This window comes from Myiozetetes cayanensis, unplaced genomic scaffold (assembly GCF_022539395.1).
Source record: "Myiozetetes cayanensis isolate MyiCay16 unplaced genomic scaffold, myiCay2020 scf9, whole genome shotgun sequence".
In the NCBI taxonomy this organism is placed as follows: Eukaryota; Metazoa; Chordata; class Aves; order Passeriformes; family Tyrannidae; genus Myiozetetes; species Myiozetetes cayanensis.
The window spans coordinates 31,879,088-31,903,077 of record NW_026088185.1 but is presented as its reverse complement, the minus strand read 5'-3'; the positions used below and the strand labels follow the sequence as shown (position 1 = coordinate 31,903,077).

General features: G+C 39.6%; 1 protein-coding gene across 2 annotated transcripts in view; it reads left to right on the top strand.

Annotated features, from left to right (window-relative positions):
* The first annotated feature begins 958 nt into the window (after positions 1-958).
* Positions 959-23,990, top strand: part of NCKAP5 (NCK associated protein 5) — a 396,774-nt gene continuing 373,742 nt past the window's right edge. The window contains exons 1-2 of one of the 2 annotated variants that reach the window (XM_050339949.1): positions 1,001-1,073; positions 5,676-5,751. The gene's annotated coding sequence lies outside the window, so the exon portion shown is untranslated. Of the gene's footprint in view, positions 1,074-5,675; positions 5,752-23,990 lie in introns of both variants that reach the window. The other variant, XM_050339951.1, reaches the window with a different exon arrangement.

Here is a 23,990-nt window from a genome sequence, read left to right as displayed (position 1 = left end):
ACTACATTAAATTAAGGCTCTGCAAAGTTGGCTTACAATACACATCAGGAGCCCCAAAATAAAGAGAAATGGAAAACTGAGCCATTCCTAATGTAATGTGCTAAACTTAGTTTATACTTTGATCCATGAATAACTAGAACATTAGAAGCCTTTAAAATAATATTATATACAAAAATCCAGCTGGTGACATTCTTGCTGTGCTGCAAGTATAGAAACAATAATACCAGTGTTAGAGCCACGGCACTGCTACATCAGATAGAGAAAAAGCACAAGAAAGACCTCTCTGGAAACACGGTGATGTTTGAAAACTAATGCTGAGTGCTGTAAAACTGAGACTGCTCTCTAAATGCATCAGTTGATAATACATTCTGCTCCCAGTGTAAGCAAAAGCGTAGCAGAGAATTATTAATTACATCACCACACCTATATCGTAAAGTTCACTGTAGTTATGGGGGAGTTGACGGTATTCAAGCAGTTTCTTTTGATGAAGTAATCGGGCTGCTTCTGGGGTCTGTTTCAGCTGCTAGGGGCGTGCTTCAAATGTAAATGACTGCCAAATGGATTCCTTCTAAATTCCAGCCAATTAAAATACATTTAAAGTGCAGCTGGTGGAGACCAAAAGGCTTATAATTGCGTAAGAAATGTTCGAGCATGAAACAAATCCCTGAAGTTTAGAGAACGACAATTATTAAATAGTGCATTTCTGGGGAGGTAGAGCAATCGAACAAAGAGCCTTCCAAAACTGCAGTCAGAAGCAAAGATGACACTTTTACCACCACCTTAAAAGAGACAAAGAGGGGAGTGTGTTTGTTAGGGTGTCAGTTTTCTACCCTTGGCTCTTTAAACCATGCAAGTTTGGCAGCTTGCCCTATGTGGTGCTGCATACAAATATTGACAGAACAGTGTGGTATTTGTTAAACCCCTTCTTGGGAAGCGAGTGATTGAAACTCTGAAGGAAGATCTGAGAACCTCAGACATTATATTTTTTCTCAGTAGCACTATAATATTTACAGAATGAAACAGAAAATAGTGAATGGGGTGTAATGAATGACCTTCCTTTTCTACTTTGCCTTGTAAGTAAGGACAGATTTTTTGTTTAATGCTTTAAATGTTATTATAAAAGAGGTTTACAGCTAGTAGCTCTGAAAGATGCCATTAACACTTTTGATTTAACCTCATGTTTTGGGAAAAAGCTTGGCTGATAGAACAGACCTTGTAAATAGGTGAAAGGCTTTACCCAGGAAGTAGCTGTGTGCAGATGCTGCAGATAATGTGTTCTATAGATGCACAAACCTTCACAGAGTTTTTAGTACACATCTATATTTGAATGTTGGTACTTTCCAGGCATCTTATGGTCATGCTTGCATCTGCCTAGAAGTGAGAGTTCCAATTTTTCTGCCTTTACTATTCCTTGTTAAAATTAAATCTTATTTTGATAAGTAGATCATTCTGTTGATCTTAGAAACAGAAACAAAGATTTTTATAGACAGTTTAGAGTGGTTTTTTTCTATGTAATATTTTATCTGAGGATACTGTCTTTAACCTTTTGGTATAAAACAAACCACTGAAATTAGGTGAATTAAAAGGATTCCCTATGTTATCTCAGGTTTTTCTAAACTGTATCAGGAAGTAACAAATGAAACTGAAAAAAATGTTTTCCAGAACTAGCAAGTGTTGTTTTCTACCTGTGTTGTATCTTATTACATGAAATTCATATGAAATAATTTGAAATTCCTCATTGCTTCCTCTTCTATCATATCTTAGTAAGTCAGTTCATCCATTTTGACTTCACTTTGCTGTGAGTAAAGACTCCTGCAAAGCTCCTAGTGACAGATCATATGGCAGCAGTAGGAGGTCACTTAAATGTGCCTTGTTAATTGTTAATGTGTAAGTAGCACAGAGCATGGGCCAAAGGCAGGCTCATGAGAAATAACCTTATTGACAAAATAAGTGTCAATTCAATTATAAAATCAAGTTTTAAAGAAGTTCTGTCAGGAAATACAAACATGAGTACAGATATACTATGAAAATAACTGTAATGCAGCTAATCTCCCAAAATTTAAGAGAATCAACATCAAAAATCTCCAAATTGAGGGGTTGGTTTTCTTTTTCAAATACCATTATTAACTGACAATTATTATAGAGGGAAATCTATTGAATGGATTGAAACTACTTTTTTGGGGGAAGTCCAACTCATCACCAGCCAATGTTACAAAATCAGGACCAATGACAATAGGAATAAATATTATGGAAATAGACATGTCTGTATGTTTATGAAATACATAGTATACAAAAAATAATAAAAATAATGTACATAAGTTTTAGCAGGACCTGGTCTATAACAGCATTAAACATTTGATACAAGCCCCAGGTAGGAGAACAGGAGAGTACTAAAAACAGGTAGCTGATTATAAAGCAGATTTCTTTATGTTTGAGGTCGACAAGCAGTGAAATGGAAGTAATTTTTTATTACAAAATAACCCCTTTTTAAAGTTGGCAAATGATGAAGCTGATAACTGAATGCAGAGTCACTGAAAAGTAGGCTGCTAGTTGTCTTTTTTTGATGGAATTTCAGGGCTAATAATGACAAAACTTCTTTCATACTAAGCCTCTGTCTTAAACAGGCTTGACTCACTCAGTATAAATCAAGAGATGAATCCAAGTCTTCCTGCGTAATAACATTTTTCATGTCATTTACTTTTCCTTTATGCATATCTGCAATGATGGATGTATCCCCTAGGTCCAGCGGTTCATCTAATACACCAGTTACCTCAAGGAAAGCAAGAGAGGTGCTTAGAAAGTGTGCAAACAGACAGGTGCAGAGGATATATTAGCCTTCTATATTTCCCTCTTGATCTCATTGTACCAGTGCTGGGCTGGGGTTTAGCTGTTTGTAAATTAGAGCCTCCTTTGCTGCACAGTTAATTAGAGTGAGCATCTCTTCAGGGGACTCCCTGCTCTGTAGGCACTGCTGCCCGGGCTTGGTGCAGCTTAGGCTGAGCTACATCTGAAACTTTCCCAACTGCACAGCACTTCTGCACAGGTGTTGAGGAAACAGCTTGGGAACACTTAAAAATGTTTTTAGCTGTCCCCAGGGTTAAATATCCTTGGGAAAGCTGGCTTTTCTGTATTGTTTCCTTGGATATTAGCCCTTAAATTCTGCCAAAATGTGGGCAGGTTTCTGCTGAGCCTTTCCCCAGAATGACTTGCTGAAAAGTTGTACAACTTCAGTGTGTCTCCACAGGGAAAATTGCATAAGTCCACCTGAAGGGTCGGCATAATTTATAATGGCAAGCAGATGAGAACTTGCCTGGAGTTTTCCCCTGGGTAGTATTACTCAGTGATTCTGCTACAGTAAAAGCCACTACTACTTCATGTCTTTGGCAGGTCAAACTCTGAAATTTTTTGGTATTTGAACATATACCCTCCTTTATTAAAAGCCTTTCATGAAGTCTGCAATGGTTATACTGCCCACAGGACTGGAGAATGGCTGTTCTGCTGGTTTCCTGAACAGCAAAGCGCTCTTTGGTTTCTACATTAAGACATCTATTAATTTTAGGTAGGATTTACTATTCCTTTTCTTATCATTTTGCTGGTGCTCTAGAGAACTCTGGAGGACAGAACCTGGCCCCATGTTTAAGGGAAGTGGCACAGCAGGGGAGGGATATCAAGTTAATTAATGGATAAAAGTCAAAGTTTGATCCAACCTGTAGCCTAGTTAGGAGCAAAACTCCCTCTACCTTTGCAGAAGGTGCATTTTTCCTAAGTGTGTGGTATTCTCCAACAGCTGTGAGGATGGAGGTCTCTGCTTTTTATGTTGGGCTGCATCCAATCCCTTGATAAAGCCTCATGTATGATGTTCAGGTACAGATGTAGGTACTGGCCTAAGGGAGCTTTACCCTGTGTCAAACTTTGAGGCTTGGGACTGGTTTCTGGGACAGAAGCTGCATGACCCACGTTTCCCTACCACTGCTCTATCTTCCACCATGGTCACTGCAGCTGGTCCTGAGATCCACAGTTCTCCTGGCACAAGGACAGAAAGAAGCTGTATGCAGTGGGAAACTGTGGGGGGAGCGTGTTAGCTTGGAGTATTTAAATGCATCTTTCACAGTCCTTTCCTAAATTCATTATCAACCCAGAACACTTGGTCTGTCCTCTCACGTGAGGCAGTGGTGTACTGGGGTTTGACTGCATTTTGCCTCTCAGTGGGCAATAGCCTGATGGTCTTTACAGGGATTTGCCAAACACTGAAACCTCTTGGATCAAAATATCTTTAAAAAAGCCAGAAGGCTAGTTGTTTTCAAGACTAGAAGTGAACATTGTTGATGTTGTTTGCAAACAGAATTTATCATTCACACCAAATTGTGTCTGATAGTTTGCTCAGAATCTTGTGACCTGTGAACTGAAAGCAAGTGCAACTACTGCACTGCGTCTTTGCAGAGAAACTGCTGAAATCAACTAGAATAGGACTCATGTTTCTTCACCTTCTTCAAACAGTAAGCTTTGAGCTCAGAGAGGTAATCAATTCTTGCCTCATTCTTCTCTTACTAATAATTTACTTGAAAAACACAGCAGAAGAACATTTTATGTCCATTGCTGGTGGTATCGTAAAGCCACACCAAGGGTTGCTCTTGCCCTTTGGGCATGTTTGCTATTACAAAATAAAACCTACCAGGGAAGCAGTTCTGGGATTTTCAATTTGTGGGATTTTATAAAATTTTTTTTTTCCATTTTGTTTAGTTATTCATTGTTTTGGTTGGTGTTTTCTAGGGATCACATGTAGGAAAGTTGGGGGACAAGTTGTTGCGAAGGATAGACAATTATTACCAAACACAGAAGTTGTGTAATAAATGATGGAGAATAATGTATACCAGATGTGTGTATCATGCTGAATATAATTTTGGTAGGAATGATTTACAGTAGGAATTAGTAGAAGGTAAGCAGGGCCAATCTCAGTTTATTGCAGGAGACCTCTTACATGACAGTGCTCTGTGAGCACTTGTTAGCATTTGTGGTTTACCTTTGGTAAACTTCTTTATTCTTTTTGCTACAGTTTTATGTCATAAGGATAAGTGGAGCAATCAATAGTCATTGACTAGTCAAAGACACATGATCAATAGTCAATGACAAAGCATAAATTTAGAGTTATCCTTGAATTACCCAAATGATGGGACTAGCAATATTAGTACAAGTTGTCCTTCAAACCTGGGAGTTTGTAAGAGCTCTGGCAGTCCTCTCTGCAGAAATTCACCACAGCAGGGAATTTATCTCCTCATCTATAGTCTTTTAAGAGATATTCCAAGTCTGGCACTGTCTGTCTGAGAGTCTGTGGGTAAACTGAGAAGATTAACCTTCTCAAAGTTGCTGATGCAGTTTGTTGATGGCACAACAGGCAGCTCCCCAGCCTTTCACCTAAGCAATAAAATTATCATGCACACAGGGAAGCTGTTGACAATCCTTTCCTTCCTAGAAAGCAAGTCTAATGAAACCAGTATTTTAGTTATCCAGAGTTGGACAGTTCAGGGCAGTAGTCCAGAATCTTAAAGTTGTTGTGGTAACTAGAGTTGATAAATGAGAACATCACACTTAAATGAGATTCTAAGGCCTTGATGATCAGTGTGAGTAGCTGTGGCTCACAAAATTGATCCTGAGCCTTTTCGGAATTATTGTTTCAGACAGACACCCTGCCTGCAGGACCATGGTTATTTTCCTGTCCAGAGTCAAGGAGTTGCCCCCTTCCTGTCTTCTGTGGTAAGAGCCACTAAGCAGAAATTCAGCATCATTTTTGTATGACTTCTTCTGTGGTAGCCCACATAAATGTTGTCCTTGTCACATCAACACAGGTGAAGTTCACCTATATAGGCAGCTGGACTCATTACTGTGAGCTCTGTTTCTGTAGGGTTAGACTGTATCTCTAGACACCAATTTTTATAACTGTGATTGCTCCAAGGAAGGAATTGCCTTTATTTCTTTCATTTGTTGGAAGAAAAGTAATTTACTTCTATTTTCCAGCCTCTCACCTACACTGGCTTTGTGACTGGTTCTAAAGGAAAAACCATTTCTTTATTCTTTCCAAATCACCTTTCCAGAGAAAATAATGGTAACTGTGTAGTTCCTGCTCTTTCAACTCCATTATCTCTAAGCCCATAGGGGATGTATGCAGAGACAGTACAAAATAATACCTGTACTTGTAGTATTCCTCTTTTTTTTTTCAGTTTAGAAAGGCTGTGTACAGCTCAAAAAGTAACTGACCCAGTGCAAAAGATTGTATAGAGGAGAAAGTGCATTCCTGGAAACATGTTCACATTCAAAGCAACAGTTCTACCTTTGGCAAAACTCTCTGACATCGCAAGGGGGAAGGAACAACTACTGCTATCCTTGTTAGTGAAGGTGAATTTTTGAACAATATTTTATGCCTTCTTGATTCCCCTGTGGAGAAACACAGGGCTGATTTTTTTTCTCTTACCACTTTTACTGCTAACACTGTCTTTGTAATATTGCAACATATATTTATCATGAATTATTTAACATAAATGCATGAATTGTTATGCAGTCTTGCAGCATAGGAATGCATGCTACAAGGAATATTTAAGTATAAAACTTCACAGTTTACAAAATCCTGCAGAGAATAATGTAATCTTTCTTTCTTTTGCAATCTAAATCCAGTTGAGCTGAGTGAGTACTCAGCTGAGAGTTTTGGAGGATTACCTGGGCTGTGCAGGTAACAGAAGCAGTGATCAGACAGTGCACATCCCACTCAGTGCTGTGGGGATATCTGTGTATGGATGGGATGTGCATTTACAGCTGTTTTGTGAAATGAGGTCTTGTAAAGTGCTTTGTGATTGCCTGGCCTGACGTGCGTGATACAAACGTGATGTATCACTATTGACAGTAAAAACTGAAACAATATTTTATTGACTGCCTCTCAACGACAGAGCTTTATGAGAACAGAAAGCAAGGCCCCTGTACTGCTGTTGCTCCCCTCAGGAGGCTGTGATGGAGTGCCAGAACTGAGTAATTTTGGAACTAAATATCTGTAAATGGATTCTTTGTTCATTTAAAGGAGATAGAGTGAAGAGTACCAGGCTTCTCTGGGGAATGTCACAGCTTTGTTGTGCAACACAAAGACTATGTTTGAATCAAGATGGGTACTTCTAACAAGATCTTTTCGAGCAACATAAGCCATGCACTACAATTTCTTCAGAACCCAATTTCTAACCCTGAAGTTTGTATCAGCTCTTTGAGATTGCCTTCCATCTCATCTTCTGAACTAACCTTTCCTTCATGATGGAGGATCTGTAATGAGGTGTTTCTTTCCATTGATCATTAAGACTTCCACACAGGTTGTACTGTGAGCAGAGACATTTTCTCTAATGGTAAAGCTCTTGATTTTAACAAGGCAGCAGGCTGATCTCTGTACCAGGACATTTAATTGGAGGGATTTTTTTAGCCAACAAAGGTATTTCCTTCATACCAAGAAAAAAACCAAGAGCAAACAGGGAGAAGAGAGTAAAGCAAACATAAGTAAATATTTTTTATCACTGGAATGGATCCTGAGATGGGATTTAGTGCCACTGGTATATTGAACTTACTTGCTGAGTTTCAATGCAGCTGTGACAGTTGTTTGATGGATCAGAGAGCTTCAATAGTGTGGTCCAAAACTCTGCGTGTTACAGAGGAGGAGGAACAAGTAGGATTCCCTAGAGATTTAGCATAAAATCCCACCACATTGGCTCTTTCTTTTTCCCCTCTACACTCTGTATTTTGCTTACCACCCTGGGGAAAATCTTATAAGCTGTTTTCCTCTGCAGAACCCCTTTAATTACTGCTTAGTTTTTTATGCAACATTTTTGATCACAGAAGAGGATTGCTTGAACCATCATGATCTGGGAATAACTATCCTGAGAACAGTCTGCTGAGACCTCACAGTTTTATTTTATGCACTGGAAGTGAAGGCTTCAAGCCCATAACAAATGCTGTTGCAGATGTTGGTAAGGTCATTTTAGCACTCTGTTCAAGAGAAAACGATAAGATAATTATTTAGGAGAAATATTTGAGAGCTCGAAGCACTTTGTCTTTACACCAGAGCCACAACCTGGCAAACAATAAACAATGGGAAAGTTTGTCTCAGTACACAATTTAGCAGAGTAAAAAAGCTGGAATTCTTTTAACAAAGTGTATTCTCTTCTCCTCAGATATTTTGAAAACTGATGTCACTTGTAATTCTTCAGGAAAGAAGAAAAATCCCCACAGTTCGCAGTACATCAATGCAGGCATTTTTTTCCCCTGACTAATCTATAAAAAGACATTGTATACAAATGTTGTTTTCTCTGCCAGAAATGCATTCCTGGAACATAATAAAGGCTTTTCTGTTGTTGTTCAGTAATTTGGATAATAGTTTCTCCATGAAGTTTCATAACATTTATTTACCTCCATAAATGATTAGACCAAGTGGTTTCAGCAGTCAAATCTGTTATCCTTCTACAATAAGCCTCCTTACTGAAATAATTTTGTAAATTTTTTGCCTAAAATAATTTCAAATGACAAATTTGTAAGAATAACATAATATGGATGTGAAATTAATCTGTAGAGCTCTGAGTATAAAGGACAGAAAATTTCAAGGGAAGAGGCATCAGCTGAGTAGATTAAACTAAGCAAACCTTTTCCTAGAATTGTTGACAGCCTGGAAATATCACAAATATACAGTTACGAATACTTCTTATTTGGAACAATTAGATTGCAGTAGTTGTGGCCAACAGCACTTTTTTTGCTTTATATTTGTAGTGTCTCAAAAGTTGTCTTCCCACAGAATGAGGATTCAGATTTCTGACAGCCTTCCCAGACTTTTGTGAGGCAAAGCCCACACCTTGGTTTACCGGCCAAGAAGCAGCAGCAGGGCACGGTGCCTTACCCTTTCCTAGGGAGATCATAAAAACAGCAGCTGTGTGAAGTCTTCCTCTTTGTGCACGGACTTGCACATCGTTTGGTGTTGTAACTTGTGGTTATTCCCGAGCTTGGCTCCTGTGGCAGTGCCTCAGCTGCATGCCAGGCACAGCTGGTGGGCAGTGCTGGCTGTAGGAGCTCCCAGAGCAGGAGGAAAATGGCATTTTCCTGCAGCCCTGCAGTCAGCCCTGTTAGTCGAGGTGCAATGGAAGTGAATTTGAGGGGACTGTTCCTCTCATATGGCTTGGGAGGTGAATGACGGAGAAGGAGAGGTGCAACTCAGCTTAATATGTAAAATACATTGTGCTGTGTTACGTAAAGCTGAAGGGTCTGACGGTAGCAAGGGTGACACCTTTTGAGCTGGAATCACACAGCCAAACTTCGGGTGAAGTACTCGTGACCCAGCTTGTTTGTATCTGCTGCCACTGCTTCTTACAAGGGTACTTTAGCCTTGCTCTGCTAGTCCTCATTTGTACATAACTCACCAGGAAGATGGTGCTACAGTGAGTAATGCTGTGTACTCTGTCACTTGAGCTGAAATTCTCCTACCTGTTTGATTTGCTATGTTTCCTTGGCATCTTACCTTCACATACTGCTTGTGGTTTATGTTGCATTCCTTGCATGCACTAAGTAATAATCACTGAAGTTCACCAGAACAGTGTAAATGAAGGTATTTGAATTAAACATGATGCCTTACCTGTTTCGGTTTTTTGGGGATCTGTTTTGATTTTTTTGTTGTCTGTTTTATTCCACTGTTTTTCTAGTGCTGCTCATTTCATCTGAAAGATTAATCTCTTGCTGATGGATACAACAGTCTTCATTTTCTTCACAAGAATACTAAGTATCATCCTTCTTCCATCAAATAAAGTTTGAAGTTTCAGTTGGGTTCAGGAGATGAAGTAATATGATGGGTTTAAAAAATAGTATATTAGATAGTCCTTGGGACTCTGTGGTGTGAGACAAGGGAAGAAACAAGAGAGTGGAGAAAACACCCACAAATTGTGTTGTCTAAGGGGGCATCATTAAAAAGTTTAGTGTGGGGGTTCATGACTATGCTGGGAGAGCTCTCTGCTCTGCCACAGCATCTTCAGATCTGGAATTGAGGTAATAGGGTCAGATTTAGCCTGACTCTGTTTTTTCCAAATATCTAATGCAACCTATACCTAGAAATATTATGAGTGTCATCACGTATCTCTCACAATGACACTTTTTTAGCTGGAAGCATAACTGATTTCAAAGATATTGGAGGATGGATGTGTTTTTTCAAATTTGTTTGTTGTGCTTTTTTTTTTTTTTTAGTTTTGCTTTTTCTCATCTGTAGGCATATTTGCCATAGTTTTTGATATTGTGTTAGTTCAGTAATATTGTCCCCCAAAGAATTTGCCTTTTTCCTGAAATCAGATGTCGATTTTAAATAACTTCATGGGGATGTTTCATTTTTATGAGTGGCTTTTAGGCCTCACCGAGCCCTACAGGGCTGAGGTCCCTTTGCACTCCCTTGCATCCCTCCATCCATATCAGCGGCCACTGGCACTTGAAACAGAATTGCTCCACGGAATCCTGAAAGTAGGTTAGACTGATAGTTTTCACCGGCTTCCCTGGAGGGAGTTTTAGATGTGCAAATCCCAGTGAACTATCATCTCAGTGAAATGTCACTGAGACATCAGATAGACAGAGATGACTCCCTTTGCTTCCTCTTGGAAACTTTTGGAAATTGGAAAAGGATCTGTGGTGTCGAGAGAGGTCAGAGCGGATGTGCAAAGTGTTACTGAGTGCGCGTCTCGCTCAGTGCTATTCCTAAAATTTCCGCTGGGACAACGTGTTCTTTTTACCAGGGCAATTAGAATATGAAATAAAAAAGGAGGTCATCTAAATAGGGCCCCTTTGTAATTTCTTACATAATACTGTGCGTGGAAAGAATGACTTAGGGCATAGAGGGGTGATAGTTTATAATCCTTCCCAGGAAGCTGGATTGCTTTCAGCTTTGTGGTGCTGTGTTTGCTGAAAAAATGCTCTTTATATGTATTTAGTATAAAGAAAGTAAAAGTTTTAAGAAAAGACACATGATAACTGAGAAGACTGTTTTCACTTTTGCAAGATTTCTATCAAATTAGTCTAATAGTAGTGTAAATCATGGGAAAATTTTACAGGTTTTAAAATGGTTTTTGGATCTTGTCCTTGATATACAGTAAAGCCCAAGTCACTTAGGCCTGTATCCCTGGAAAGGCTAAGGTATCCTAATTTCCACTTTACCTTCTGGATGCTAACTGCTCTAAATTGCATGAATATATTTCAACTTTTCTTCACAGTGGTGAAGAATTAAATCTTTTTTTTTTTTTTTTTCACTTGCATGTTTCATTTAAAGTTATCTAAATTGCAAAATTGCAAAATTCTCAGGTTTGGGCTTGCTCAGCACACCTGAAGACAAACAACTGAAGGAAAGCCATCAAATGATACATTTCCACAGCTAATTAAAAAATATAACTTTTTTATCATCGAAGGAAGTATTTCATTTGACACAGTAGTGAAAACTTTTGATCAATAGAAGTTTTTAGATCTTTTGGCTCACATCATGTTAGGATATTCCTCCAACCAGCCACACAAGGATGCAGTTGTTGTAAATGTATAATGTGGTGTTGATACCCTTTTATCTGTACTTATTCTTTCAACCCTACCCCTAGTGTGCATGCATACAGACATGCAGATGTGCTCCTGTGGCTGTGCAGAATCTAGAGAAATACCGAGGAAATACACTTTTACATCTGAATTGTGTAGTGCTTCATTCTGCACAGACTAAGCGATGTAAGATCTCTTTTGTCAGTGGTACAGAGCTACAGGTTTTTAATTCCCAGAATTATTAGTCATCTGGGCTTCCAAAAACACCATCTGGCTGTCCAAACCTGCTGGTCCAAATACCCTCACTGGGATGTCCCCTCACTGTCCCTTAACTTCAAAAGAATATTGTCCTCTTGGTACTCACTTTGTGATTTCCTATCTAAGAAGTAAATGTCAGGGCCAGTGGGAGCTACAGATCTGAAAAGTAACGTTCCAAAGGACACCCCGTGATGTTGCAGTGTCCAGGGCTTCCTTTTAGCAGTTACAAAAGGCACATTAACACTTGATAATAGAAAACCATTCTGTTTCACAGTTCTGTGGGTAATCGGAGTGAGGATTCAGTCTACTTTTATTTAGTGTTTTCTGAAATAATTCATGGGTGTGGCCAGTGAAACAGCATCCTCTCCCAACCCTCCTGCAACACAAAAGCCAGAAAAGCATTTAAAATAATTGTTTATAATTCAACCCCACCTGCTTTGATGCATTTTCCACCTACCTGTAAAAACAGAGCTCAAAAACTTAATAGATTAAATGCTGACTGGATGTACTAAGCTAAGCAGCAGTCAGCTGTAGGTTGGTCTGCCTGTTCTCTCTGGGAGCTTTGGAGTATTGAGCCCTTTGGAAAAGGACCTGAGCTTTCCCTACAAGTTGCCTGAACCAAACACTGAGGTGTTTTGGTAATTGGTCCATCATTGTCTTCTGTGCTGTGTTAGGACTATGAAACAAACAACATACTTTTACCTCCAGTTCCTTTAAAAATAGATTTTGCTGCAGTTGGAAGAGTTATCTTGCAGTTTAATTTCCACAGTCAGAGGCCTTTCACTAGCACAGCTTCCTATGACATTAGTTTATTCTGTGTGTAGTTCGGTTACATAATGGAACATCACTGCAGTAAATATCTATTAGGTATACAGATTTTTATAATCAGTCCCTGGCAACATCTGTCAAAACAATATGGTAAAATCCTGGCTTATGTTGTCATTGCAGAATGGGACTGTTTGTTTATTCAATAGAAGAAATAAAGCATATTGAGAGGAGGCCAAAAGAGTCACTCTGACTCAGTTACTGAGACTTCCAGCTTCCAGCTACAGGATATTTTGGTTCCAGCATTTCACATCAATAACAAACAATCTTTATGGGAACCATCGAATGATAAAAATGAGATCACAAATTGAGAGCCAGGCTATATATTTTTTGATGTGTTATATGCTGTAGTTTACATTAGGGTCCATCTCAAGACTGGAAAGGGGCAGGTTCTGTATCACAGCATTTCAAATAAATGTTTTTCAGCTATGTGAGATACTGTCAATAATTCATCACTGTAATTCTTCCAAGATGGTCTGTTGATGCAAACTGTCAGAGCACATGGTAATAATATGAGCATTTATGTGATTTACAGATCTACAAAATGGCAAACAACTAGAAATTTCTTCCTCTGAAAGCATGCATAGGCTCTTGAATGTCAGAAATAGTGTGTGTGACAGCTGCAGCACGAATAAATCATGGTCAACTGTTTAAAGTGTTCTCTGGATATAAGTACATGCACTTACACTGGCATCTTCATAGTCCATTTCCAATCTCTGAGTGACAGATTATACTTTGTGTAATTGTGCAGTTTTATGTGTTTTTATTAACTCTTTAATCTCCTGAGGTGCTCAGTGGTTACAGTGTATCTTGGTGAGTAGAACTGGTAGAGCTCAAAACACAAATATTTCCCTGCCATGCAGCATCAACTGGGCCTGTGGGTTTTTTAGTAATTTAGGTCTTTGGCAACATACTGGAAATTGTGTTGCACAAAGTGGTTCATAAAATTTTTGTGTGTGCTCTCGTTCAGTAAGAAACCTAGAAATGGTGACTCATGGTAATTTATTCTAGTGTCTCAACAAAATTCAGGTGAAAGGCATTCTTTGATGGCAGCTACGTGAGTAACTGCCAGTAGCAATGGGAAGAGCTTCCTCATGTTTAAGTTGAATTCCCATCTCAGTACCAGCCTTGGTTCCAGAGCTGTTCAGGTCTGTATATGCAACAAAGCACTGCCCTAACAACAAACTGAAGTTGTTCCCACTTGTCCAAACCTTTCACTTCCATAGAGCAATCTTCTAGCAGTGCATGTTAGTTTTGAACTGGCTCAGGGTTTATCAGACCCTGCACACAACCGGCCCATGAATGTGTGATTGGGAACATGAGATTAGAAAATGTATTTACACTGAAAGGAGTGAAGACCACTGGGGTTTTTTTTGCCTTTCTGTCTCTGGCATAGCGTGTAGGTAGAGCTGAGCCTAATTCTTCTTTCTAGCACCACTATGGGCACTGAGTGCTGTGGAGACAGAGGGCTTACCTATCTCTTGAACTGGAAACCTGTGTGTTATAAGGATACTTTGCTCCTCCAAGCATTTTACAAATGCAGCATTTCTATGGTGAAGGAAGTTCTGTTCTTCCCAGGAGTATGTCTGCTGTTCCCTGGAGGCTGGGAACTATAGTTCTGGGGTCTGAGACAGTGCTGGACCATTGGGATCACCATAAAGCACGTTGAGATTGGCCCCATGGTTTTGGACCTTGTTTGGGAATGCCCTTTGTGGAACTCTTCTCCTTTGGTGGTGCTTGGCCTGATGCAGCTCATGGCTCATGCACCCAAATCCCACTGAAGGTAATGGATTCCCATTGACATCAGTGGCCTTTGTGCCAGCTTTTAATCATGGTGTTAAATATGTGGACAAGACATAGTTTGTGTGTGACTGTGACACAGAGGCTCGTGAGGCAAGAGCTGTACCCCTGTGGGGGCCTTGCCCAGCCCTGATGTCTTGCAGTATTTTCTGAAACTCACAGTTGAAGCTCAAGTTTTTTTGAAAGGAAGTTTTTTGTTGCTGAAGCAAATGTGTCAATACATAACCTCTGAGAAATTCTGCTAAATAAATCCATAGTACTGTTGTTTAGTTCAATTTATTGTAGTCTGTTAATATGCTGTTTTAAAATATGCTTTAAAAAGCCGAAAATTATAGGTTTCCATTTTGGATTGTTGAGGGGACAGCCTTAGGGTTGAAGGAAAAAATCTTTTAGGCTGCTTTGGGAAGGGTGGCAAAAAATCCCCAAGAACTGCACTTTAATATTCACTAAAAAGATTGTATTCTCAGTGAAGCTGCCTCTAGGAAATGCTGTTATTTCATTTCAGTGTTGTGCTGAGAAGAAAAACAGAATTTCTGAGCTCTTGTCTCAGGCTTTATATAGGCTGAAGGTTTATGTTCCTCTCGTGTTTTGATAAATCTTCCTCGCAGGCATAAGGTGTAGAAACTTTTAATTAAAGCTTAAATTCTAGAGCAAGGAGTAAGTGTAGTGGCAAGGTGCAGACACTTGGTTGCTGTGTAATTCCCAGGTAGAAAGGAAGGATTGCTGTCAGTGTGCAGCTGTGATGGTGGGTTAGAGGGCTGGAGCACTCACACAAACTCAGATGGAAGCTGCTGCTTTTCTTCCAGCATTTGTGTTGTATCCCTCAAAAATACTTCTGGAATATGCCAACTTGAGGGGGACTGTTTTCATAGGTACCCATAGCAAAGAATACTTCATAGTTTGAAGATGTGATATTGACCATCTTGAGGTGGCTTCTTGGTGTTTTCTGGAGAACCAAGTGCCCCCTGCCTCCCAGCCAGGCCAGGAGAGAGCTCATCATGGGAGCTGCATTTTTTTGGCTCTGCTTTGGCATTGTTTGGGACAACTGGTTTTCTAGTTCATAGCACCAAATGCTGCTGTTCCCTGTAGAAGCAGGGGCACTCTTGTAAGTGTATAAGGCCTGATGATAACCATTATTTTGAGTGAATTAAAATTGTGTTGGCTTGAGTGACTTGGTGTCAGACAGCCCCACTCCAGCACATATGGGGCATCTCATCCTAAGGAGCTGCTTGGATAATGAGCAACTGTGGTTTCAACTCCTGACACCAAACATTTCTGAACTAAACCAGCTCTGTGGAGATGATTTGGTGGAACAGTGAGCTGAAGTCTTTTAATGTCCCCATCCAGTTTGACTCTCTACTCAGTTAAGGGAGAATTGTGCCAGAGTCAGGGCTATAGGAATAGCTGAATTCAACATTCTTCCTTCTCTTTCTTGAAACATGATGGTAGGATTTTAATAACTATACAGAGAGCCTGAATATGTAGACTAATTTGCATGATGTATATAAAATGTATGTAACCTTCAAGGCACTTGATGGACACTGTCACTTGCTGAGTTTGTCATTCTAGAGGGATAAAATCAAATGGCTGCATATGTATTTAAAAATTCTTGTGGCTGCAGGGAAAATATTGGAGTAATGAGGACATTCTCTAACTTGAAGATTAGAGAGGCCTTTTTGGCAGGAAGAAAATGTAGTTTGCTTATAGCACCTGCATATACTTGCATGTCTATGATCTTCGAGTTTTTACAGGCTGTGGTGTCTATTCTCTCCTTGATATATTTGCAAAATTCAATTATTCATATGATTCTTCTGGAAGTTCTGCTGGGTGGAAAGGAAATACAGTGTCTAGTACAAACAGTTCCTTACGAATGCATTCCTACATTTATCTGTAATGTAGAAAAAATGCAACTCAATAACCTATTTTTAGTACAGTTTCTGACAGTAATAATTAAATGTATTTTAAAATCATAACATGTAATATTAAACCAACCCCTGTCATTATATTTACCATTTCTGGTACATATATTTACCATTTCTGGTACCCCCATTAAGTTGGAGTGGCATTTACTGTTTATCTTGCCAACTATCTGGCCATTGAATATTTCTGAGGAGAGAAGGGGACAAGGGGAAAGAAAATACCAAGCTTATTTACATTAATTTCCACTATATTTTAGTAACATTGGTTCAGTTTAGTCCTGGCTGTAAACTTCTCTTTTGTAACGCATCTAGGTAATCTAATTCAGTCTTAATGTGTCTCAATTATGATGGCCAGGATGCTGAGTTTGGTGGAAATTTTCAGGTATGTTAGTAGCAGCTGGAAATCACATCTAATTAACAGTCCTATTGGCTTCGGCAATGATGCTGAGATTTAATTCAGGGAGTTCCTAATGCTGCAGGTGGAGTAAAAAAAAGGTGAACTGTAAAGTTAAGTGTCGTCTTATCATTTGCCCAGAATTGTTAAATATTCAGAGCAAACTTCTAATGACCAAGACAAAGTTCAAAAATTTCTGTGGGGATTTCATGCACTCATAAACTGACTTTTTCAGGGGTAAGGGTAACCCTGGAGGTCCTGGTAGGTGAATAAGCTATAATTAGGTATTTATCTGTGAATATTTTATAAAGACAGTTTTTCATTGGTATCATTTTATGTACAAGGTTCTGAAGTGCATAAGCCCTAAAAATAGAAACCCGATTTTAGGATTTTGTCTATGTGGAAAAGTTACTGCAAAATTAGCAGCAAATTGTTAAAAAAAAAAAAAAAGGTATTCTAGACCAGTTCTCTGTGTGGATATTTCTAATGCCCTCTACATGATAAGGTTGCACAGAGTGACAACTATACTGTCCTGTCTTATTTTGCAGCAAAACTTTCATGGACACCATCCCAAAGACTGTCTAGCTCAATAAAATTACTCTAATTTGTAACTACACTAAGGTGTAATGCTGACCCTGCAATGGGAACAAAAAAGTCTTTTATAGTAGGTCTTTTTTGAATACTGCGAAATACCCAATTTTTCTGTAGAATAACAAAGATTATCATGAATTATGTTGATACTGGTTTAGATAATTACAGTTAGATTATATCAGGAAAGCACAAACCAACATTACAGTTCTGGCTGAAATCCTGATATTTTAAAATCCTTTGAGTGGCAGAAAGTCCTAGGTATTAATTGGGACTCATTACAGAAACAAAAAGGGATCCTGCTATGTCCTAGGGCTGCATAACAATAATTTCCATCTGTTTAAAGACATGTGCCAAAGTTGGAGCACTGTAGAAATTATTCTTGTCCAAGCTTCTGGGATGTTTAGAAGAGCTCTGAAAAGAAATGGAGACAATGAGCACAATGGGCTTTATTTAAAATTCTTAGACTATGCCTGTTTACCTGTGGCATCACATAAACAATGCTAACTGATAACACCCACTCATACAGAGCAAGATACATTTCTGCATGCTGGGAACTGCTGTATCTGTAACTTTGGAAGGATAAGGAAGCAGCAACAGGGCAAGGCAGACGTCAGGGAGACTGTTTTGGGAGGCTGTTTCAGGTGTCTACCATGACTGACTTCTAGGTCAACAAATAAAACTTGATCCAAGCTATTCAGCAGAGCATAAAATAGAGTGAGAATATCTGTGTTAAAATTGTAAAGGCCTCATGTTTTCAAGATTTTCCAAATATTCTAAGCAAATGGTTCTGGCTAGTGATAGCTAATCCTTTTCATTTACACATACATATCCACGAGTGTATGAAAGCTTAGTGGACAGCACTCAGCCTTTGAAAGCAGGTTGAGTTGTTCATCTGAATTGTTAAGGTTGTGTTTGAAATCCAGGGAACGTAGAGCAGAGCCCAGCAGTGCTGGTCAGTTTGCACTTGAGTTTCTTGATCTTGCACAGGTATAAGCAGTGAACTGGCCTGAGCTTTAGCCCTTCATTTGATCACAAAGCAAGGGTGAGCCTTACTTCATGTTCCCACAGACCGTTTCAAAGCTGGTACTCAACCTCAGAGCTGCTTTTATTCTTTCAGTTAAGAATGTTGTTGTAGGATGAATCAAATGAGCTCACACCATGACTAAGAAAGCCTTTTCAGGTTGTGACTTACACTGTGAAGATAAAGTATTTCCCGGCTTTCTCTTTTTGAAAGCAAAATGGACACTTTTGATACTTCTGTGCTCATAGGGCAGTGTCATGTGGAGATACCTGAGCTGGCTCTGAACCTGCTCTCTGGGCTGGGGCAGGACTGTAACTCACTCCCAGAGGCCCCTGCTGGGGGTATTTCCTGTGCTGTACTCCATGCAGGGAACTCACTTGGCCAAGTTGCTTCTCAGAACCTAAAACTTATTCAAAGCTGTCTCAAACATCTCTAAAAGTCCTTGCACAGAACCGTGTGGATACACCCAGCACCAGGCTTCTGCACTTGCATGCACTGTTCACAGTCACATATGTTGGCACAAAGGGAATGGAAAATGCAGCTGCATTGACATGATAGTATGTTACTGGAATTTATCATGTTTAATTCCAGATGAATAAAAATTTATCACAGACCTACTGTTTTCTGTTAGTCATGTTTGTGTTTATACTAGCATCACCGAGCCAAATTGGGGTCATGGAATTAAAGTAAACAGTGAATGACATATAGGCAGGGATCTGTTGAAGGACTTGAGAAAAGTTCTCTGTAAAATGAGACCAAAAGTGATTTTACTTAGATCTAGTTCACATGGAAGTCAACATCATCTGATCGTATTCCTCTCTTATAGTTGTTCCTTTTAACCATGGATTCCCATTAAAATAGCTCTTTGACAACAAAATTATTCAGTAATTTTATTTTAATGTGTGGCATTAAGTAAACTGGGTGGCGAATTGTCTTCTCAAACAGATTGACTTGTTTTACCTGTGGGAAAGGAACAGCTGAACAGCTAGGAGGGAAATCTGCCAGTTCAGAAAATTTACTGTAACTTCCATAGCAGAGACAGAATTGTTTGGTTTTGAATGCTAGTTTGCTTTTGATGTTTTAATCTAACTGAAGTCTTTATCATACCATTTGAAATTATCCTCAGGGGCTGAGGCTATCACTGAAACTTGCAAAAGTAATTGATACTTATTCTATGTTGTTCACTGTGTTTATATGACTACAAGATGAGTTTTCCCTCTCTTTACAGCATGCAATAAAATCTTCAGCACTGTACTGGAGAAGGGAGTGTGGTAAACCAGAACAGCTTTTGTTTGATAAACCTGCCCTTTTCTACCCAGAGAAACAGAATGGAGGCTTTTTTTCTTACAGTGAGACTAAGAAACCTTTCTCCTCACAAAAACAATTTTGCGCTTTTTCGTCATCCTTTTCACAAAGAGGCACTTTGGTCTCTTTCCCTGGAAAGTGTGTACCTACACACACACACTTGTTATGAGTTGGTTTATTTCACAGATTTAAAGTAATCATAGAGTATTATTGAAATCCTAGTGTGTGTACAGTTTATAACCATTTTCTACAACAACCCAGCATTTTTCAAGAGGACAGGAAGCCTGAGGACTTGCACTGAAGCACTTTTGGGTAAGACTACATGGTATTGTCCAGGGCTCCATTGGCAGTGCTTGGAGCAGTTATTCCTAGTCTTGAATCTGTTGGTGGCTCCTCTTGGGCTTTAAGCAAACTGCTTAACCCTTGAACATTTTGCCTGTGACGTAGATCAACTTTCTGTGGATTTTAGTGGGTGTTAGGGGACCAGAACACTGGCAATACACTTCAGACAGACTGTTGTTGATAATAGTCATTTGGTAAAATGAGAGTCTTTTTATCAACTTATACTGTATGTCACAATATGGAATTACATGGTATTAAAACAAGGCATGTTGTTGCAGCTCTTAATTTGATGTCATGTGCTAGGAGTGGTTCTTACCCATACTGCTTCGAAGATGGAATGGAAAGACCCAAAGACAACTTTAAATGATACTAACAGATCTCAAACTGGTTTTGGACTGTTGTTTTCTTACAGCCTTTTGGAAAGGATGGTGCTGAGCACCAATTCTGGTCACTCTGGGTATGTGTGACCTGGAGTGGTTGGAACCCATGAGGACACTGATGTGCTGTTTCCACAGGTGTCGGTTTGGCCAGTGACCAGAGCTCCGTGTGGGAACTGATTAACAGTGTAATGGTAAACAGTGGATGACAGGACTGATCAGGCTGTTACCAGGTCCTCATCCAGGGATCAGTGCACGTGAATGTAGATGGCAGGGAAGGTTTGCTCCCTCATCAAGCTCTCTGTGACAAGGGCAGGAATTGGCCCGTTTGTTCAGTTCCTCTATTCTGGCAAATGTAGAAATAACAGTAGTTGCACCCCACCAAAAAAGCTTCATATGGCAAGCACAAGAGCAAAGAGTAAAAGCCTGGCAAGGAAAATGTAGCCTGTCCAAGTCAGCTCATTTCTTAATTTTCCTCCACAAGCAGCAATACTTGGGGAAAAAGGAGGAGAGACACAGATTATCATTTAGAGTGAAAAGGTGGATATGGGTTACAACTGGCTGAGAGGCAGATGACAGCTTTTGATCTTTCTGGTATCCCTGTGAGAACTCCTTTTTAATACTGTGTTATCACATTTGGTGTTAGTAGTGCCATGTGCTCATTTGTTTGAGGGAGCTACTTGGAACCACTCATTATATTGTAGATTAGCATAATATGTTTAAAGGCAAATTTAAATAAAATTTATTTCAGATTTGTGTAATCTCCTCTGAAGAATTTTTACTCTTAATAATTTGATGTGCTGTTACCTCTGTGCTACACAACGTAAAGCTAAAGCTTCCAGCCAGATTCTTATCTCCATCTGGTGCATGCACATGGGAGGACAGTTTATAAAGCCATCTGAAATAAATAAATTGTACTCCTTATTTGCTCTGTTTGTCTGACTACCATCTCCTGTAACAAAACAGGAGCTGGGAAATCCATGAAATCCTATGACTGTTGAAGAAAGCTATTCTGGTGCTTGCTCTCAGTTTGGGAAGATGACCCTTTCTTTGGTGTGTGAAGGTGTCAGGATGGAGCAGAACAAGGTTAAGCATGGAGTCAAGAACACAGGGCTGTAGAGCTGGCAGTCTCTGGGCAAGAATCTGTGCTCTGACATGTACAAAAATGTAACCAACCCAAGGGCCAGTTTATTGATTAAAAGGGCGAGTGGGCTTTCATCCAGGAGTGCAGCAGGAAAACAAACAGCTAGGCTGAAAAACAAGACTATTTAACCATCTGAAAGAGCACGGAGCCATCACAGCTGCCGCAGAACCTGTCACGACTTGGCTGCCAAGAAGCCAGATGCTTGCATCAGAGGAATGTGTGTTTCACAAGCTGATACCTCTGCTTTCTGACACACAGCGACATGTCCGAGGAGGCAGGAGGAGAGTGCCAATTAGTCAGCCTTCTCATTAGGTGCCAGCCCTGCTGGAACACTGACACCTGTAGAAATACATGCTTTTATCACAAATAGATTATGGAAATAGCTTCTCCTGTTAATAGAGACTGCTTTCAATATCCAGCAGGGAACCACTGTCCATATGTGAAGTTAAACACTGCATAACTGATTTAATGATTGAATCCATTGGAATCTAAATTTGCAGAGGCTTACTTGTGTGATTAAGGATATACAAAAGCCCTTGGACATGCATTGGTTTTGGGCCTGCTCCAGAATACACTAATGCCATTGATTTCAATTAATTCTGGAGGTCACTGATGGCTGAATCAATTGCTTGATTCCAGAAACAACAGGAAGGGCAAAGAAGGGATAATGGTTTAACTCATGGATCTAATGTAGTCCTATGTACTAAAGTTTTGTAATCACATTTATACTATTTTTGAGTTCTCTTGTAAGTCGAAAATCCAGCTTTTCCCTACCTCTTCCAGTTTCAAGTGGCAACACTCAACCCAAACTTCTTATGATTTGCTTAATATTGTATTTTACAATGAGGCAATTTGTAGTGAAAGCCAATGTCCTTTAAAGGCATCCCATCAATTTTTTCCAATGAATGCTTTTCATAGAATTCTACTGAAGCAAAAATTATAGAAAGATTGAAATGAAAAAGATTTAGAAATTGATTGCAAATCACTGCTATAGCAGGAACAATCATATATGCCCATTTTAGTTCTTAGCTCATCTGAAAAGACTGGATTAAACTATTAATTTTAGCCTTTCTTTTTCTTATGTGTCAGAATAGGGTGTCAAGGCTTCATCCTGACACTTAAGGATTTCCTATAGTGTAGGATGTGAGTTGAAATAAGTGTTTCTGTATAAAGGTCCTATTCCAGGAGATAGAATATCATGACAGGTACTGGGGTCACTACAGAAAGCTGTCTGGGAGCTCTTGGAGAGGGGAGCATGGCAGGGTCAGGCACTGAGAGCACAGCTGGAAAGTACAAACCAGAGTGATGATATCCCCAACCCTGTATGTAGCACAAGGGCCGATTAGAAGGCAATTATTGTTGGTATACGTCATTTACTGATTTCTCCAAAGCCTAAATTCATAAATTGGGACAGAGGAGAGAGCTACTGTTTGTTCCAGTGGCAAGACCTACCTTTGCTTAACACCTTTTCCCTACTCTTGATGTACAGGGAAGGTAAAAAGCCTTAAAAAGTAAGGTTAAAACCTAGTAAGGTTAAAACCCAAACTATCTTTCTGATCAAAAGCTTGCCAGCCTGATCAAACCACTACAACTGAAGGCCTGTTTTTGACAGTGAGTATCTGAGGGGATTCATACGCCGCCCCCACACTCTTCCTTTTATTCTCTCCACATATTTCAACTTGGTTCAGTTTTATCTTCTCTGCCAGCTACCCCAGAAAAGTCTTTACTGTGTTAACTTGTGATGATCTCACATGCTTGTAGGTAAATGTTTTGTAAGGCATGCTTAACTGTGTTGGTAAGAGTGAGAATAATAGAAATAGAGAGAATAATAGAAAAGAACATTTTGCTCTGCACTATCCTGGTGTTATTCAGGAGAAATTTCCATGATATTTTAGGAACCAGCTCAAGACTTCCAACCATGTGCAACTCCAAGGAGGGCAAATTCTGCAGCCTACAGTTTATTTAACTGTTTTTTAAACTTGCCCTCCAGCAATCTGAGTATTTACTGTGGGATAAAAATGGAACAGTTTAGGATTTTATATTGTATTATATTACAATCTATTGGGATTTTAACGCCCTGCAATTTTGTCCTTCTAGACTAAACTGCTTTTCAGTCTGTCAGCTTGCCTATCCTTTCTCCAGGAGTAGTAGCAGAGGGTAGAAGAATGGCCTGTGGGCTTGCTGTCTGAAGCTGTACTGAACCACACAAGACTAGCAGTACAGCTGGACATCCCTCAGGGAAAATACTGTTAGCTCTCACCACCTTCCTAGTTGGGCTGTGAGGCTGATCACCTCATGCCACAGCTTTATGGGTCTGTAATGAGAGAATGAACCCCAAGGCACCTGGGTCAAAGCCATTTTCTGCACTTGTGCTGGTAAGAAGTGAACAAACACATCAGAACTGCAGGCACTTCTGCAATGCTTCAGGAAAAGTGTTGTGAAGTTTAGGTGACTC